Source organism: Rousettus aegyptiacus, unplaced genomic scaffold (assembly GCF_014176215.1).
Source record: "Rousettus aegyptiacus isolate mRouAeg1 unplaced genomic scaffold, mRouAeg1.p scaffold_m13_p_4, whole genome shotgun sequence".
Lineage (NCBI taxonomy): Eukaryota > Metazoa > Chordata > Mammalia > Chiroptera > Pteropodidae > Rousettus > Rousettus aegyptiacus.
This window is the reverse complement of record NW_023416307.1, coordinates 48,817,455-48,836,507: the sequence shown is the minus strand read 5'-3', so window position 1 is coordinate 48,836,507 and position 19,053 is coordinate 48,817,455. Positions and strand designations below refer to the sequence as shown.

Below are 19,053 nucleotides of genomic sequence, written 5' to 3'. Positions count from 1 at the left end.
AGCTGTTTAGCTGGACCTATTTGTGTCCAGAACAAAAGACTGTATTTCTCAGCTTCCCATGGAGTTGGAGGTAGCCATAAGAGTAAGTTTCGACCAAAGAGATATAAGTAGAGTGCTGTGCAACTTCTAGGAAGGCTGCTTAAAGGGAGATGAGTTAGCTAGGTGAGACCCCATTTCCTCTCAGCACTTCCTCTCCTTTGGTTTGCAAATTGGACACGATGGTTGGAGTTCCAGCAGCCTTTTTGGACTACAAAGTAACCTTGACAATGAAAGTCTGAACTACAGAGGACAGAGTAGAAAGAGGAGCCACCAACCCTGTGTATCATCTTTTTTTTTAGATGGAAATAAAGAAACTTTATATCATTTAAATTATTGCTATTTGGGGGTCTTACAATTTTAGCCAAACTTAATCTTAACAAATACAGTGAGTCACAGTCTTTTTTATTTAAAGACCATGTCTGATAACCCCGATATCTGGGTTATATATTTTTTCCTATTGATTTTCACTCATTTGATCTTGCCTTCTCATGTCCCTGAAAATTTTTTCATTGAAAACCAGACGTTATATAAAGCTGTACTGTCCAATACAGTAGTTAAGAGCCACATGCAACTGCTTGGACTAAAATTAAATTTAAAAATTCGGTTCCTCAGCCATGCTAGCCACATTTCAGCACTCAGTAGCCACATATGGCTAGTGGCTACTGTATTGGTGAACGCATATTTTAGAACATATTCATCACTGTGGAAAATGGACATTGCTGGTATAGATTATTATTCAATGCTCTGGAGGATATTATTTTCCTCCAGAGAGGAAACTCATTTCTGACCACAGATAGGCTACAGACTCCTCTGTCTTGATAGGCCCTGCACTCCAACGTGGGCCTCTCTGGCCACACGAGATTGTTGAATGCTCTGCTCAGCTCTTCAAACTCCAGATTGCCAGATGCAAAAGGGCAAATGTCTCAAGAAGGCCTATATGTCAGGCTCATCTCTTTGTACTTCTCATCTTTCCAGGATCTTGGCCCTTCACATTTTTGGTCTTGGTAGCTCTCCAATGACCTCAAATAATCTGATTTCCTAGTTATTACTGGCAGGAAGATTGGTCTGCTACAAGCTGGTCTGCCGTAGCTGGAAGCAAAACTCACATTTCTGTTTTAAGCATGTAGCTCTGGGGCAGTGCAGAGAAAGTCTGCTCAGTTTTCAAGACGAGAGGCAATGAGGACCTGAACTAAGGACAAGCAGGGAGGAAAGGGACAGATTTGAGAATTCTGAGCAATTTAGGAAAGTAGAGTTAGCTGGACTGAGTCTCAGATTGGATGTGAGGCGAGAGAGAGATGGAGAGGAAGAGGAAGTGATGCAGGACAGGGCAAATTCCCCCGAGTTGGGAGTGGGGCAGCGCAAGTCCTGCACCCGAAGGATGGTCCTTTCGGGAGAGTGTAGAAAGAATTCAACACACGTCAAAGTTAGAGTCAAAAGGAAAGTTTATTAGAAAAGGGGTAACACTCCACAGAGTGCGGTCTCCTCCCAGAGACGGAGAGTGAGAGGGACAGTGACCGGTGACTGTTTGGGAAATTCAGTTTATATGTCATTCTTTAGTTTCCATCTCCTTTGATATGGACATATAGTGAGGAAGGAGAAGGGGAAGAGGATGTAGCCTGAAGGGCAGTTCCCAGCCTTTGATCTATAGGTTCTCCATGGTTTTAGCCATAGAGAATGAATGATTTTATTGGTGTAGGGCAGCCACTCAAAGATGCTTTTGTTTCTGTTTCCCCTTGATAGGTGTGGGAAATGAGTTGTTAGCAATCTCAGCAGAAATCTTCCTTTGTTTCGAAGTTGTCCTCCTGGCCTGGCTGCAGGGCTGAGCAGCATATTGCAGTCTCTGATTGTGGCTTCATTAACATTTTAATTCTCTTGCCTCTTCCCTACAGTAGAAGCATTCAAGTATGGCTTTGAGGTCATGGCCCTCAGATGTCTTGGGCAGTAGAGTGGACTTACCCTTTTAAAGTAATCTGAAGAAGAGGTGCCTGAGGAGAATTCTTTCTAGTGTCTTTGGAGGTGAATCTTATCAAGTGTCATGGGTACAGTGTTCTGTGCCCTTAATGCAGAGGTGACACTTGTTATGTCTGGTGGTCAGTGGTGGTCAGCAGAACCTTCCCCAGGCTACTTCTGTGGCATAGTTTGAGTGTGTTGCCGACTGCTTCTCTTCTTCCTCTTCTTTCCCCTCTTCCTCCTCCTTTTTTCTCCCTAGTCCTTTTTTCCACTCGCTTCTCCAGACTTTGGGGCAATTCTGATACCCTTTGAATAAACTTATTTTCTGTGTCTGGAGTCCATTTCAGTAGCTTGTAACCCAAAACTCTGATGGATAAAAAAGTGTACACTCATAATGTCCAATACATACATTACAGAGCTTTTCTCCTCATGAGTTAAGTTTCTTAATATGACTTTTAAGCACACTTTCCCTATTTCCATATAGTCTCAGAAGTGATGAGAAAAGGCCAGAACATAGCCTGGTAAAGCAGAATGGCTATTTCAAGTAGGGGAAGTAGAATAAATATCTATCGATAGTTGAAGCCATGAGAATGACTGGTATTTCCAAGACATTGTGTAGCCCAAGAAGGAAAGAGAGCTTATGAATTTTTATTTAGTCTATTCTCTTCATCAATCAAGGAGAGATGTTCCCTTCTAGGGATGCTGAGTTAACGCCAAGGACTCAGGATGTACGACTTCCTCTTAGTGCTGGTCAAGCAGAGGCCAGCCCAGCATTTACCCTTCAACTGGGGAGCAGCAAGGTCTCTGCTGGGCCTAAGTGTATCTTTTCCTTCCTGGTCATGACTGTTCTAACCTGAGTACCTAAAAGTTGCCTGGGGAGCAGACCACTCAGTCTCCCTGGAGCAGATGGCCTGATCTCCAAGCCAGAGGACATCCTGAGGGTACTTTGTACCAGTCCATCAATAGTAATATTATTGTCTAGAAATGCCTGTGGCACTCACCTAGGCCCTGTTCCCCTTTGCAAACCAATGTTATAGCTGGATGGTCTTTGTGGTTCTTATTATGATTGAAGACACCCTCAGCAATAACCATCAGGGAACTTTGGAAGAGTTTTTACTCACAGGTCCTGGTGGGTATACGGTGCACCTGGGGCCATGCAGTGAGGTTGTGGGACAAGAGGAGAGAGGAAACCAGAGGTTCTATTTTTATTAGGGTAGGGTGAGGGCCTAGGGTTGGGGCCTGGGGTTTCGCAGGTTCATTCTTTATTGGTGAATTTAAAACATAAGGGCAGGAATTCAAGCACAGAAAGAAAAGAAAAGAATAGTGGCCAAATGGTCAGTTATTTAAATTGACCAAAGATCTTTAAACAAAAGAATTTCAAGACGGGTGGCCTGGCTCTTTATCTAGCTCCATGGTTGGCAATATGTTTGTTAGATATAGCTGCCTGGACAATCAAAGCTTAGCTCAGGCATTGGCCTTACAAAAAAGATAAACCAACTGTCAGTGCTTACACTACCATGGACATCACTACATCAGTGTGGCCCCTGAAACCCAGCATCCCACAGGGGAGACAGTGGGTGCCCTGACACCTGGGCTTCTGCTCTTTGGAGATCAGTAGAAGTCAGATCCTGGAGGACCCTGCTGGCCAGGTTCAGGCATTTGGACTTGACTTTAGGGGCACTGAGGAGTCAATCACTTAACCAGTGATATGATCTGCCCTTCAGAAAGCTGACTCCAAATGAAAGTAGATGGGAGGGGAAACCAGTTAGGATCTGCTGACTGGTAGTCCACATCAGAGACGATGCAGATTCACACAGGAGAGTGGGGTAAGGGGTCAGGGGACCAAGGAAAGCTGGCACATTCTAGAGACAGAAATGATAAAATGTGGGCAAGATCTAGAGTGGTTATGAGATGCTCTTCTTTAAGGCAGGCCATAGGAAGAACCACGGGATATGGGGGAAAGATGATAAATACTGTTTAAACATGTGGTTTGAGCTGTCTGTGGGACATTCAAGGCAGCTGAACAGGCTGTGAGAATTGAAGGCAAGACTAAGAATCGAGGACCAGTCTCAGGGAGAGATTTGGATTTTGGAATCCTTGTTTGGAGGTGGCCACTGTCTGAACCACCCGTATCCCTGATGCTCTGGTGATAGCCTGGATGTCTGCATATGACCTGCTGCTGACTCCCTGCGGATGGATGCCCATCCACACTTCCTCATGCCTTCTTCTACTAGAATGTCTTCAGATACCTACCCTGCCTTGTGGGCTGGCCATGTCTATGGGCCCCAGTCCTCACAATTCACCCCGCCTTGCCTCTTGGGAGCTGGAATTCTAACCAGGGCCGGCTCTGCCATTTCAATCCTCTAGCTGGAAGAGGCCAAGGGCTCACAGACTAATAGAGCTTCTAACTTCTCAGAGCTGACTATGTGGGCAGACTCTCAGCCTATGTGAGAGCCACCTAGGAAGGCTACAAAAGCATATGCGATTAGAGGAACAATTGTCAGAGGAAATCTATGCATGCTAGAAGAATCTTGAGAGGATTAGAATCAACTTAGGCTGCAGTTTATGGCCTATAACTTGGCTGCCACCAATGCCTGATTCACGATTTACTCTTCTCTTCGTCGGCCAGAATCTAGGGCCTCCCAGACAACCTCGGTGCACTCCTGAGCATGCTTTACTCATGCAGCCTTTTCTCACTGGGATGAGCTTCCCCCACATCTCCTTCCCAATGAACTAGGACACATCATTGTGCCAATTCCACTGTCACCTCCTCTCTGAAGCCTTCTCCAAACCAGGATTGGTTCCCCCTCCTTGGGGATTCCACAGTACTTTAGGCAGCCATAGAATATCACTTAAAATGATGTGTTTGCAAGTCTGTCTCAGCTGCCAAGCTATAAACTCTTTGAAGGTCCTTTTCATCTTTCTATGTCTGGTGCCTAGTCGAGGACCTGACGTACAGGAACTTAATAACTATTTGTTGAATTTACATGAATAAAATAATTATATCAAAGAACTAGAAAGAGCCTTGGCCTAGCCAACAGCAGACCTGAGTCCCCCAACCTCCTGGCTTCCTGAATCACCTTAGGTACATTACTCTCCCCTCTTCAGTATCCTCATCTATAAAACGAAGGTGGTGGAACCAGTTGTTAGGGGTCGTCTTACTCTGATATTCTCTAACCTACAAACTGACCTCACCCTTCTGCCTATAGTCTGCAAACAAAGGGATCTCAAAGACACAAAGCCCTACCTAGAACTTGGAGGCTTGAAAATCTTAAAATATTGCCAAACCACTGGGCACAAGAGTCAGGGAAAGCTTTGGGGAAGAGAAAAAAGGAGCAGCAGAGGGAGAGGGAGGCACTGCAGAGGCAGGGAGTGAAGGCACAGAAGAGAAAACACTCATGGTGAGCATCGAGATACAGCGAAGAACTGGGGGACCTAGGCAGGCCTTTACTCTCCCATCATGCATTGGAATAGCTTGTTACATTTTCTGTAGCCTTTCAGAAGGCTGAAGAAAAGGATCTTTAGAGATGAATAACTGAATCCCCTCATATTTCAGCTGGAGAAATGAATGATGACGCTGGCCCAGGGCCTCATGAAAGATCTCCTGAGTTTGAATCTGGGGCTTGATTTGTCTCTCATGTTTGTTTGGGAGCCCTAGGAGGATTGGCACATTTGTCTTCCATATCTCCCAGGTGTATCATGCAGGATTCTGTACACATCTTGTAAGATTCTGAAGGCATTTCAGAAGTGCTCAGCAGGGAACTCACAACGAGTTGAAGAAACTTGAAGGATTCTGTTTGGTGTGCTGAGCAATTGCAGCCATTTCGAGGGGGTGGCTCGGGTAATTTTCCAAAGCTTTGGAAGCCTGGCTTGGCTCATGGTGAACCTATAAGAGTAAATTGCTTGCCCATTTGAAGTGAATTAACTCTCCCAGGGCTTCAAGTGATTAGAGAAAGAAGCAATTCACTCAGTGGTTCCTTCTTGCCACCTAGGAACCAATGTGCTCCACATAGGCATGGAAATTACTTATCACAGGAATGTTTCTGAAGAAAATCGTTTCATCAGGGCTGTTGGAACCGGGACTAGAGCCAGCACTGTGATGCCACAGCCAGCCAGTCCTAGAGGCAGGTAGCATCTCTTTATTCTTATTAGAAGGAACTTAAGCCAAGGTAGAGAGAGAGACCATGCTTGTGACAACGAAGTATCAGTTTTTCCCACTCAGTCATTCTCAATATAGGGAAACTGAGGCCTGAAGAAGGGAGAGGTCTCCTAGAGGCTTTCAGAGTGGAGCTTGGTCACAAGGACCATTGACTTCTCATGCGGGCTTAGCCCTCAGCTGACCTCTCAGAGCCCTGGTGAGTCCCCACTCCCCACCAGGTTACTGAGTTATGATGTCACTGGATTAATGACTGGACTCCCCCCAACCCCACCCCATGCTCTTGCATGGCTCCTTATTTTTCATGGCAGGTGCTTTCTCAATGCCTATAAGGTCCAGACAGGGAACTTGGGAGCAGACCCCTCTCTGCCCTTCACGGGCAAAGCAAGTCCCCTCCACTTTGTTTCCAAGCTACAAGAGCTCATCTTTTGTTGAAAAGACTCTAAACTTATCATCCTTTGGGAATGAGATTTTTTGAGCAAAGAACCAGGAACATGAGGCAGTAGAAAAGGGACTGTGTACACCCAGAATGAGATCCCTTAGCTTAAGCCACCTCAATATACATATAATATATAGGTTACAATAGCCCTATTGAGGTGAACATTGAAAATGTTAGCTTACAGATGAGAAATCTGAGACTCAGAAACATTTTTAAAAGTGCCATGTTCACCATCCACCAGTGAGAGTTCATGTTAGGAAATTCTAGAACTTCGAGTTGGAATTCTTCTTGAAGTTCATCTAGTCCAATTCTTCCTCATCTTCTCAGTGTTTAATTTGTGTTTCCATTATATCATTTGGTTGATTTTCTTTTATCGGCAATAATTACGCTTTGCTCAAACCTCTTGGACTACAAATCGCCACCCCAAGCAAGCTGAATTCTGATTATTTCAAGATTCTTGCTTGACCCCCAGCAGAAGCCTCTTCAGATGCAGAGGCCCACAGGGACATTTTCAGGGACGCTTAAGGAAAGATAGTCTAGGTACTGCTTTTCCTATAGAGTAGATCACTGTAAAATGGGCTGAAGTGAGCCTGTTACCATGCCCTGGCTGAGGTGCTAAACGTAGAACATGTCACTGAGCGGTTACTGTGGGCTGGCTGAGGGCAGCACAAAGCTGAACACCCAGCCCTGGGGTGCAGGGCTGGCCATCAAGAGGATCTGTGTCCGAGTACACAGCACTTGGGCCCCATCATTTCACATCAAGAAATGTGACATCGGACCTCAAGTTCTCTCACCTCTGGTCATCATGAACTTATTTCCATCCTGCCAATGCCTTCCAAGGTGTTGATGGGGAAGAAGAAGGGCTAGGGATGGCAAAGCACAGAGATGGGACCGAAAACTGTAGTTCTGGCACCTTTGTCAACTTGGGTCATTCATCTTACTTCTTCATTCTTGTCTTCTTTGTCCCACAACACTGTGATGATCATGCTACATGATGGCCATGAACGTTCTTTGCAGAGCTAAGAGCACCATGAAGAGTAAGGGCTGACCAGGGTGGCCCCTGCTAAGGGTATTTGCTTTTTGAAAGGGGATTTGGAGGGTTTAATAAAGCCCATCTTTCCTAGAAAGGCCTGTTGAGGATGCAGGCTGATGTAGGAGACACCTCTTGTCTTTTTCTGCCCAGATTCTATCTCCACCCTTTGGGTACTTGACCTGCCTGCCCTAGAGGACTGATGAAGATGCTGATGACAGGACCCTGTCCTCTGACTGAGATCTTAAAGGGGTAGCATGATGTGTCCTTCTACATGGAGAAAGATGATACCCCGGTTTCTTTGCCTCTGCAAAGGAGGAAGGAATTAATATTGTTACTAGAAAGTAAATACTAGTCAGGTATTTTCTATTTTTTCTCACGTCCTCTTAGCTGTCATCAGGAAGCCCATATTCTGCTCTGCAGGAGCCAGGGCTATCCCTGGTCCAGTGCTGCTGGGTGTTTCTATTTCTGGGGTCCTGTATATGGGAGCACACTTGTTCTCATCACATAGCAGACTTCTCCATACTACAGATGATATTTGGTCTCTATTGGCCTTATTCCCTTGTCTTATATTGAATTTAATTCAGAACTCAGGTAAAGATGAGTGATATTTTAAAAAATGATAAGGATGCTTGGTCCGAGCTAGGTCAATAGAATCTTTTCTCCTGAGATTTTGAGTCTTGAGACATATAGGGACCAAATTTGGTTGGAGGATTATCTGTAGGCTGTGTCCTGGAGAGAAAGATAGTGAGGCTCCTGGACTTACTCATTCCATCCTTCCAAGGTCTGGACACTCAGCTGTTCCTGAGAGTTACTACAATTGCTCCAGGTTTTGGTTGGATCTCGAAGAATAGACATGATTTTTAGGCAGTGATGGAGAGAGTGTAGGGGTGAGGTGGAGATTCTAAGTAGAGATAATAAAGCAAGGAGTATAAAAGCCCACAAAATGTTTACAGAAGAACCAAGTGTAATTTGGCTAAAATATATTGCCTACATTGGTGAGTAGGGGATGTGGGATGATGGAGCCATCTCCTAATGGATATCGAATGTTGGGTAAGGAATTTATTTTATAATGTGGGAATATGGAGACACTGAACAATGTGAAACAGAGGGCTGACACTTGCAGGGGTAGACCGTGGGCGGATAAGACACTACAGAAGGGACCTGAATTACAGTCCCAGCTCTGCCACCTGCTCAGCATGTCTTTCCCCCATCCCTGTTCCACTCTCCTGAGATAATCAATATTTACAGCCAGTGTAATTTGTTCACACTTTTCTTTTTTGCACAAATATAAGCAACATACCACCCATGGCCCCTGCTGTAGAAAATCTAACATCATTCCATACACATTACTCTGTAACTTGCTTTGTTCACTTAACAACGTTCAGCCAACATTTTGTGAGTCATTGCACACATTCTAACTCAGTTTAGTTTTCAATGGTTGCATTTTAATCTATGTATCGTTCTCCCATAATTTATTTAACCAATTATCTATAGCTGGATATTCAGATTGTAGTGTAATAAATATCTTTAAAATTTACTCTTATATAACTACTTTAATAACTTTTTTTTAGAAAACATGCTCAAAAGTAGTACTCCTATGTTAAGGAACTAGCCCATTTAAACTTCTAATAAGTACTTCTAGATTATTTTCAAAAGTGTTGTAGATGTTAGATCCTACTGTTATTGTTATGTATACTCATTTGATGGTAAATGTTAACAAGTCTGATGATACCAAGTATAGGGAACATATCCATTAACTGGATCTCATACTTTCCTGGGAGAAATGCCAGTTGGTACAACTATTTTGGCAAGTAGTTTAGCATTACTTTATAAAGTTGAATAATCACACACCCACAATATCCAGAAACAACAAACACCCTTTGACAGGATATATAAATTGTGGCAGCAAAATGAATGAACTATAATTACATGTTGTATAGTATGTACATAGTATATGTTATGTATACATGTATAAAATACTAAATGAAAAATTAAAACCCAGATGAATATTGTTTATTAATGTGAGAAACAACTAAAGATAAACAAAACTGTACATATAATAATTTTTTCAATCAAGATAATAATAGACATGTGGTTGCCTTAGGTTGAGGGAGGAAGAGGGATGAGATGGAGAAGGAACTCATAAGCAGATAGATGTCATCGTTGATGCTCTGAATCTTTGAAGTGGTTAAGTGGTGTTAATTATATCATAAGTAGATGATAATTCATTAACTAACTAACTAATTAAAAGAGAGCCATTCATGAGAGCAGATCAGGAACCAAGGCTATAAGAAAAAGTAAACAAAAAAGTAAACAGAAAAATGAAACAAATGCCCAGAATAAAGGATGAGACTTCTGCTCTGGGGGCCAGGTTTCTGTCTGTTGACAAGTTAGGAGTCTCGGCCTCCTGGGTTTGGATCAAGGTGCTTGTGAGGGATCAACTGACACATTCAATTCAGAGTCCCTGCAGAAACCTGAGTTGCTTTGTAATAACAAATGCCATGATTTCCAGTCATGGCTATTCTCTTCGTGGATCGATGTCACCAGGGTCTGTCATACTAAAGGTCTGGGAATGGTTTGTTTCCGCCTATCTCATGTATTTCATCTTTTGGGGGAAAATATTGTTTGAAAATTTTTATATCTTGCCTTGGAGTGATACATCCATTAGGTGAAGTGAGTCAGCACTAAGTGACCCCACGTTTGTTTGAGGTTCAGCATGAGACTGCCCAGAGCAAGGTGAGCTTTCCGCAAGGGGAGCCCTGTTCTCTTGCCATGCAGAAGACATACTCATCTCACTTCCACATCACCTCTCTGCTCTCCTAGCCAGCTGGCAACACCTCCAGCCCCAGGAAGGACATGGATGAAAGGGACAGAGCACATTGACATTGGAAGACTGATAACATGATGAATTATCAGGGACTTCTTCCAGCTGGGGCCTTCTTGGCTTCACTGCAGGATCATCTGGTCCCTCCCTGATGGGCTCCTGCACTCAAACAATCAGCTTCCCCCATGAATTGGCTTGGTTGCCAACCTTCTTCAATAAGAAAAAGACTAAGTTGCTTCTTGTAATCGAGTCTTGGTTTGGTAAGTCAAGATGGTAACACAGACTTTTCACACAATTCTGTATCCTGGGGTTTGCAATGGAGTTGTCTGGGAAAGTAGCTGTAATTCTATAATGACAGATGAAATACTCGCCCTCTCCAGCAGAATGAGAAGATGGTGAGCTATTATTTTTATTATTTTTAATTTACAAAAAGAGCAAGTCATAAAGCCTCAGGGCCACTTAGCTAATGGACACATAATTCACCAGGCACTCTCTAATGCATCATGTTATGGGCATTGTAGCCAGCTCTCTGCTCCTCTCCTAGCCCTGGCCTGGTTGAACAGTTGGGGCCAAAACCAACACAATCTGGTCTGCCTCCAAATAGTCCAGGGTGTTTGCACGAGGCCTCAACCCACCTCCAGGTCTGTGTTTCACAATCTGGGCCCTCAGAGCTTCTAACACCAGTGAATCTGAATTTGTCAACAAGAGGAAAAAGATTATTCATTCAAGAAGACAGAACTCTGTTGCTCATCATTTCCCTGACCTGGAGTCCTTGGAGGGAGTGTAAATATAGGGACCTCTCACCCAGACTCTTCTTCTGCTCAATAAATAAGACCTAGATACATGGGCTTACGTGGCCTCTATAGAATTTTTAACTTTAGCAATGTACTCTGTCCGCAGTAGCCAGATTTCCCTTCCCAACTTCCTGTCTTGAAGTTCTGCTCCTTCTTCAAACCCCAAGTCAAATGATGCCTCCTCTTTGGAATCCGCTTTTTTCCTCCTAGCTGGAATTCCGTTCTTCTTCCGCATTTGCCCCTCTCCTGGCATCTGAACTACATGCAATGTGTGTGGTTGTGTATAGTTCTGCCTTTTCTGCTCTCAGTAAGGAAGTCTCTTGAGGGCAGGGAATGATGTCATGAGAGATAAGACACAGGCGGTGTTGGCGGAGTTAGAACACGGCAGGTGCTACAGGGATGTTAGCTGCCTTCTTTCTCTGCACAGCACCTTGGAACGAAGTAGATCTACAGATTTCAGTTGAATGTGCAAAGAATTGAGAGGACAAACTAATAAACAAGCCAAAGCAATAAGTAATAAGTAAAAGTTTTGTGGAACTTCTGAATTATTTATTTTGAGTGGAGAAAGGGAATAAATACAATTTTGTGACAATTCGATTTGGAGGAAGCTGTTCCAGATTTAGCTTCGCCAAGTACAGGAAATGAAGCAGATTGTGTCTGATTTAAGTCTCTTGATTTTGAATATTTGAGATGGTTTCCACCTGTTGTCCTCATCCAGCCTCGGGGGTATCTGAACTATGCATACAGTCACAAGGATGAGAGAAGGCGGCTGTGTCTTTAATGATGATGTGGGTTTACTGTTTGGCCCAAAGTGAATGAGGGAGTCATCATTTAGATTTGAAATGTTTTGTTATACAGCATTTCAGTTATCATATTTGTAATAATGGGATTCGGCCTCCAAATCTAGCTGAGTAATTAGAACATTTTACTGTAAAAACGATCTGTCGTAATTATTTTTGTTTAGTTTTTCAAATAGTCTCGATCTTATTGTTTATCTTCACATAGAACAATATAAGGGGAAATGAGCTTGGACCATCTGGAGGAGGATTAATAACAGTTGCTGCCACCACCAACCCCACCAGAACCATTTAAGGACGGCCTATTCTTTGCCACTATCACTAAGCCACATAAGAACCCTGCAAAATAAGTAATATTTTCTCCATTTGAAGATAAGAAAACTGAGGCCAAACAAACAAATAAATAAATAAGTAATGTCAGCTCAAGGCCGAAGCTAGAATTTAAAATCAGTCCCCTCAGCCTTTTGAAGCTGTCTCATTCCTGCCACCTCGCACACCAGACCTTCTCCTTCCACGAAGCCGGCCTGAGTCTCATGTGTGAGCACGTGGCAATGGTGAGTACTACTAAGCCTAAGAGGAGCACCACTTGCGTCGCAAGCATCCAGACACCTTGCTGGAGAGTTTATGGAGGGCCGGGTACCTCGTGTCTCAAAGATGCTTCTGATCATTAGACATCATGAAGAGTTCCCTCTTCCCACTCCACAACCCAAGTATGGGTCATTAGAAAACAAATCTGAACAATGAGCAGTGACTCCTACAGTTTGAGCTCTGGTTTCTTTCCAAGCCCTATTCAATTGCTCTGTGATGAAGTGAAAAGCTCACACAGACTGTGAACTCAAAGCTGTTTACCCTGAACATGTTACTTAGCGTCTCTGAACTTCAGTTTCTTTAAAATGAGGCTCATAAAATCCCCTTCTTGGGAGGGTAGAATCACAAAAAAAATGCATTGAACGATTATGCCTAGAAGGGTACATGGAACACACTAAGCACTCCATAAATGAGGGTCTGAATTAATTGAGTAAATGAGAGTGACAATAACCTCCTCAGAGGTTTGGTGTAGATACTGAGTGATGTAATGAAGAACAGAGGGCTATGCTAATGTAATCCATTACATGTATATATGGGATTATTAAGGAGATTTTACAGAATAGGGACACTGAGCCTTGGAGCAAGTAAGTGATTTGTCCTTTTGCTCAAGGAGGGAGTGAATGTGTTGCCTGTCTTCTATGCCACACAGCCCACTCCTCAGTGACCTGGAGGGGTAGGAAATGCTGGGCAGTGGCTATGTAGGATGGCTGGTCTGAGCTCGGCACCTCCAAGGAGAGATGAGACAAGAAAAAGAAGGCCCCCCTCAAGAGGCGAACCTCTCCAACATGCACTCTAATGGTAGAGTGAAAGGAGTTTCCTTACTTTAACGGACTGAACAGGCAAGAGGCTTTGGCTTATTTAAATAACCCAGTCTTGTGTCGAGAGAGATGCAAAAGTTGTTAAAACTCAGCTAATACTTGTCAGTCCCAGAAGCACCTCCAGTGTTCACTCAGGCAACTTGGAAGGAAGCTGTTCAGTGGAAGTGAGTGATTGATGGGTGTAATAAGCTGCATAGCAGCTCTGGGCTGGGCCTTGATTGTATTAGCTCCCACGCCCTGAAGTGTGATGCATTGATTCAATTCACCGCGCATGGTGCATGGGCCTGCTCTGATATGAGGGCTCCTCTCTCCAGACACATTTGAGGGCCAGGGAGGGAATCATGAAGAAGGATGCAGGGCAGTTAGAAAGGGGAGGGAACGTGGGCTGGACTGCTGCCACCTCGCCTAGGGCTGGAGGACCACAAGGCAGATGGATTTTACTGTAAAAAATAGACCATCCCTTCACCTGGGTAGACTCATTTGTCCATTTAAGAAGCAGTGGGTGAAGCAGTCAGGTGATAGTAGCATCATGGATTTCTGGAACCTGCTCTTTTTTGTTTAAACTTGTTTTCTTTTATGCTTTTGGTGGTTCTTCTTTGGAGTCTTGAAGTTATTAAAATCTGCTTATTTACTGTTTTCAAAACCTTTGGCTCACTCAGAAAAAAGGGAGCTTGGATCAGTGGAGAGAACATTTGATTAGGAGCTCAGAGACCAAATTAGCTCTGTGATCTTGGGCAATTTCACTTTTTTACAAACATTTAGGGCTCTCGTTATATGCAAGGGATCCCACCAAATGCCATGAAAGATGCTGAAGTGCATGAAACAGTGTCTGCTCCAAGGTGCCTACAACCCCTTCCTGTGTCTCATTTTCTTTATCGGAAAATTGGGAATCATAGAATGCACCCAATTTCCTCCATCAGCTTACAGTTAAGGTCAAGCATGAAAGGACTGAGCACAATGTCTGGCACACAAAAGGCGCTCAGCACATGTGGCAATGACTCTGCTTTTCTCCTGTTCTGGTGTGTGGAGTGTCTTATTAACCAAAGTGTCATCAAGATGTGACTGTTAACTTTCCATTTTTATTTAAAAGCAAGGCATTAATTCTGACTCTTTGTTTATCCAAGGATATGGAATTTAAGAACCAAATAGATAAACTCGACCTTTAAATAAGTCTGAGGAAGTTGGTAATGAGGGCAGAAAGGGGCTGGCCACTCCCTCAGTCTGCAGGTGCAGAGGCCTGCCTGCCGGTATTACTCTGCTTTCATGCCATTAAAAATATATAGCGCCCAAAGAGTGAACAAGAAATGTAGTCTTAAATTATCCTAAGGAAAAAAATGTAGGTCACAGAAAGACCCCTGAGAAAACCCAGTACCTCCTGCCAAACTATTTTCATCATCTGGAAAGGACAGGCAAGGTCTGGGAAGCTTTGCAGTGGGTGGACTGAAGCTCTGAGTTTCCTCCATGACTCATCAATATGGACGAGCAGATGTTGAGTCCTCAAAGCTCAGGATCAAGGCACCGAAGAGCTTGGAGGCACAGCCAGAAAGCTGGGCCCACACTTGATCAGAGTGAAAAAACAGCTTACAGAAATGGTTTCTCAGCCACTGTTGATTGCCTACTAGGTGTGAGTGAGAATCTTGGCAGGATCCTCTGATGAAGGGAAACTCCCTGGATTCAGAGGCTTCAGCTTGGTTGGCATCAGATTAAAGGGTAAAGACCAGGAAATGGCTGCTTTCCATGTAAATCCCTGTCACTCCTGCCTGTGCAGGGTCCCTTGTGATTACCCTGGTCCCTCGACCTCGCCTGCTTGACTACCACAGGTTAGTTCAGGAGGAGGCTGAGGGCCACCAGGGCACAGACGCCAAGGAGGGAAGTATTAATCTGTCCTCAAAAGATAAACAGCCCAAGTGGAGTGGGGGGTTGGTGTTCCAGAAGCCAGGAGAAAGAAGCTGTGTTTGCTGGTGTCTGAACTCTATCTGCCAGTCTATGGCCATGCCACCCTGAATGCAACTGATCTTGTCTGATCTCAGAAGCTCAGCAGGGTCGGGCCTGGTTAGTACTTGGATGGGAGACCACCTAGGAATACCGGCTACTGTAGGCATTAAAAAAAAAAAAAAAGAATTGAACTCTGTCTGCCTCTTCAGCTTCACAGATAGAGCACCGAGTCAAGGGCCTCAACCTGCAGAGCCATGAAAATATAGTTAACAGAGTATGGCTGTTTCAAGGCAGGATATGGGTAGCGAACGAGGGTATTAATCAATCTGTGCAACAAGAAGAAATCAAAGATGGATGATTAAGAAGCCGAGGGCAGCTGCCTCAATAAAAAAAAGAAAAAAGAAAAAAGAAAAGAAAAAGAAAAGCCATGATTCTAGCTTGGAGCCACATTAAACAGAGTGTGGAAAAGTATTCACAGTTATAAGCCAGAATGCTAATGTGATCGACCTTGAAAATTCAAAAGTAAAAGAGCAGCTGACATGAGATGACAGATGGAAGGGATGGACAGACGCGGAAAGTTCTAGTGTCCTTCCTTATATGTCACAGCGAGAGAAGAGGAGATAGTCCTCAGAGTGGACTAGATGTATTAGCTAAATTTACGGTGGAGGGCCAAACTATCACTATAGATACATTGCGAGAGGGGAGAGGGCAGTGGCATGGTAGGAGAAAGTGAGCTAAATCTCCATCTCCGAAGGCAATGAACAACGTCTAAAGTTAATGATTGTAGGATTGATTGTATGAACTGCTTAGTTAGAGACAGGGAAGTAACTACTAGGAAATTAACTAAAAACAACATTCCCCCCAACCAAATGGGTATAAATGGTTGTCTTTGGATTGTGGACCTGGGGTGGAGAGAGATGGAACAGAAGCTTAACTTATTGTTTTTCTTTTATAAGCTCATATATTCTTATTTTTAATCAAGTGCATGTATCATTGTGGTGCTTTTTAAAATAATAGCAAACAAGAGAAAAAATGGAACCCCTCATATTGCCAAGCCATGAATGCTCAGTCCTGCAACAAAAATTAAATGATTACATGGAATTTGTTACTTGTTAAATTATCTTCTATAAAAGTGAATTAATTTTTTAAAATGGCTGGAGAGAGACTATGAAGCACTGGATTTCAAATTTAAAAAGGAGTGAATTTAAAATTGAATTATCATTACCACTAAAATTATTACCTGTCAGGTAAGCACTGCTACTAGTCCATTCTTGGGGTATAAACCTCAGGAAATAGTTGTTGGGCTGGATTTGGCTCTAAAGTGACTGCTCTGGCACATAGTGGGTTCACAGGAAATGCCTTGGCATCCAGAGAGGACGCAATTTATCTGAGAGACCAGGAGCTGTTAAAGTTTTAAGATCTTCTTTCCTCCTTCTTCAGAGAGTGCTTTAATGATGAAATGGGGTGCACGGACCCGTGTAAGCCAGCCCTGGCAGGGGGGGGCAGGGATCTTTCTTTCTTCCCCTTGCAGGTTGTGTGATCCCCTAGCCGGTTAGTTAGAGTCAATGAGCTTCAGTTTCCCTATCTGCAAAATAAGGTTAGTAAAACCTCCTGCCAGAAGTGCTAAAGAATAATAAGCACAAATGATCAATGCATAGCATCATGCCTGCTACAGTACGGAAAGGGAAGGAGAGTGAAGAAGGAAGGGCTCTTTCATCGCCCAGTCCAAGGGTGCCCATGGTCTAATTTCCTGGACCCTAGGACCCAGAACCACCACAAAGAATATCAAGAAGAGAGGCCCTGACCAGCTTAGAGAAGGCAGAGGGATTGAATCTGGTTGGCCAAAGAGCAAAAGAGGCCATCTGACAGGGTGTCTGTATCCAGGCAGCATTCTATCAGTTAGCTGGCTGGGATGCCTCACAACTTCATAAATAATCAGAGAGCACTGAATCACAGGGAATCATAGAGAATGGTTTCCTTGTGCTAATTTTATTTCCCAGGACATCCCAGCTTGACTCCCCATTTGTCTCCAGCATGACCCTGATTTCTACCTAATTTCTCAGTTGGATACTAGAGGCAGAGAGAGGTTAAGTGATTTGCCCATAAACCCCTGGCGTAGTTATTTTTTATAGGGGTGAAGTCTCCAGTGGCTGTGTCAGGACCTCCGTAGTAATAACTTAGCAAGTTTTAGGGGAAATTGTGAGGTTTGAAGACGGGCAGACTTGGTATTGCATTCCCTCTCTAAATTAAGAGCCCAGTTGCTTATGCTCTAAGTCTCAGTTTCTCTATCTGTCAGATGGGTTAAGTGACATCTAGCCTGCTGGACTGTTGACAGGCATACAGCAAATGTGTATCAGTTCTCAGCAATGCTCGGCATTCCATAGGGACACAATAGGAGGTACCGTCATTTTTGTTATTACCATACAGACACTTACGATTGGCATACTCTTTGAAATTCCTTATCTTAGTGGCTTATTTTTAGACTTCATTTCCCAGACCAGTAAGATTTCAAAAAACAAGGGACCAATATAGGATTGACAACTTGTATTTTGCTGAGTGAGGCTATTAAAGACAAACAAACTATGCCATCCATTAGCAACATACTTTCATAAAAGAAGAGACATTTTAATGTACACATAGAGAATAGAAATGACATAATATCAGAAAAAAAAAGGATAGTCTTAAAATTGGAAACAATTCTACTTGTAAAACATCCACTAGATTATTATTTTTTTCATTTCTCCATAGATTGGTGAAAACTTTGTCATAAACTGACGACTCCGAAGATAGGCGCTTGGGAACAACTGCCTTGGTTCTTTAATCTTCAGAACAAAAACTAAGGAAGACAAGGAAAGGATTGCAGTGTTATCTCCATTTTAAAAATGGGAAAACTGAGTCAAAGGGAGGGGAACTAATTTCTGATGTTCCTTAGAGTTCTAAATATCTGGTCTGTTGTTACTATAATTTTCATCACCACCAGTTGGTAAGAGGAAAAATCGGCTCCCAATTCTAAGTCTTCTGATCCTGGTCCACTGCTCTGCCCAGTGTGAAAGCTCTGAGGAACCCACTGCAGAAAGCAGGGTCTGCTTTTTCCTGCTGCTCCTGTCTGGACACATCTTCACTTGGCTCCATGTCTCTTCATGTAGGAACTCAGCACTGGGAGTTAGAAAGCCAAGTGAAGTATACAGGGTAATCGTCCCTGAACTTGCCTGCCAGATGTTCATTATCAACAATGAACTAAGGACCCTTGCTCGTCTACTCACGAAACATTCAGCCAGGAGAGTCAAAGAAGCTCTTGGCACACTACTCTCAATGGATTAAGATTCTAGCAAATTCTGGGGAAGGTGGTGGTGTCTAATGCTACTTGATGGAATCTGTTTTGTGACTCAGATTAGGAGTCAACATTGCATCCATGTTCTCTCTCTGGGTGGTCAGTTCCCATTTTATGAGTAAAGAATGAAGTAGAGAGAGTGAGTTGTTTATAATCTACTTAACTGAATGTTAGTTAGATGTAGTATCTTCCTGGGAGCCAGCAGTAGAAGTCTCTGTCCTTCGCTCCACAGTTTAGATGGCACAATGAGGGTCTTCTTACAGCCACGGGGTGAGAACTCTATGGGCCAAGGGGCTTTGCCTAGCAGGAGCCCATGTACCCCCTTCTAGACCATGCTCCCAGTACATGG

At 43.5% G+C, this 19,053-nt stretch overlaps 1 pseudogene; it reads left to right on the top strand.

The window, feature by feature from the left end:
* Positions 1 to 15,420: 15,420 nt before the first annotated feature.
* On the top strand, positions 15,421 to 15,539 carry LOC118602491 (annotated as a pseudogene).
* Positions 15,540 to 19,053: the final 3,514 nt, after the last annotated feature.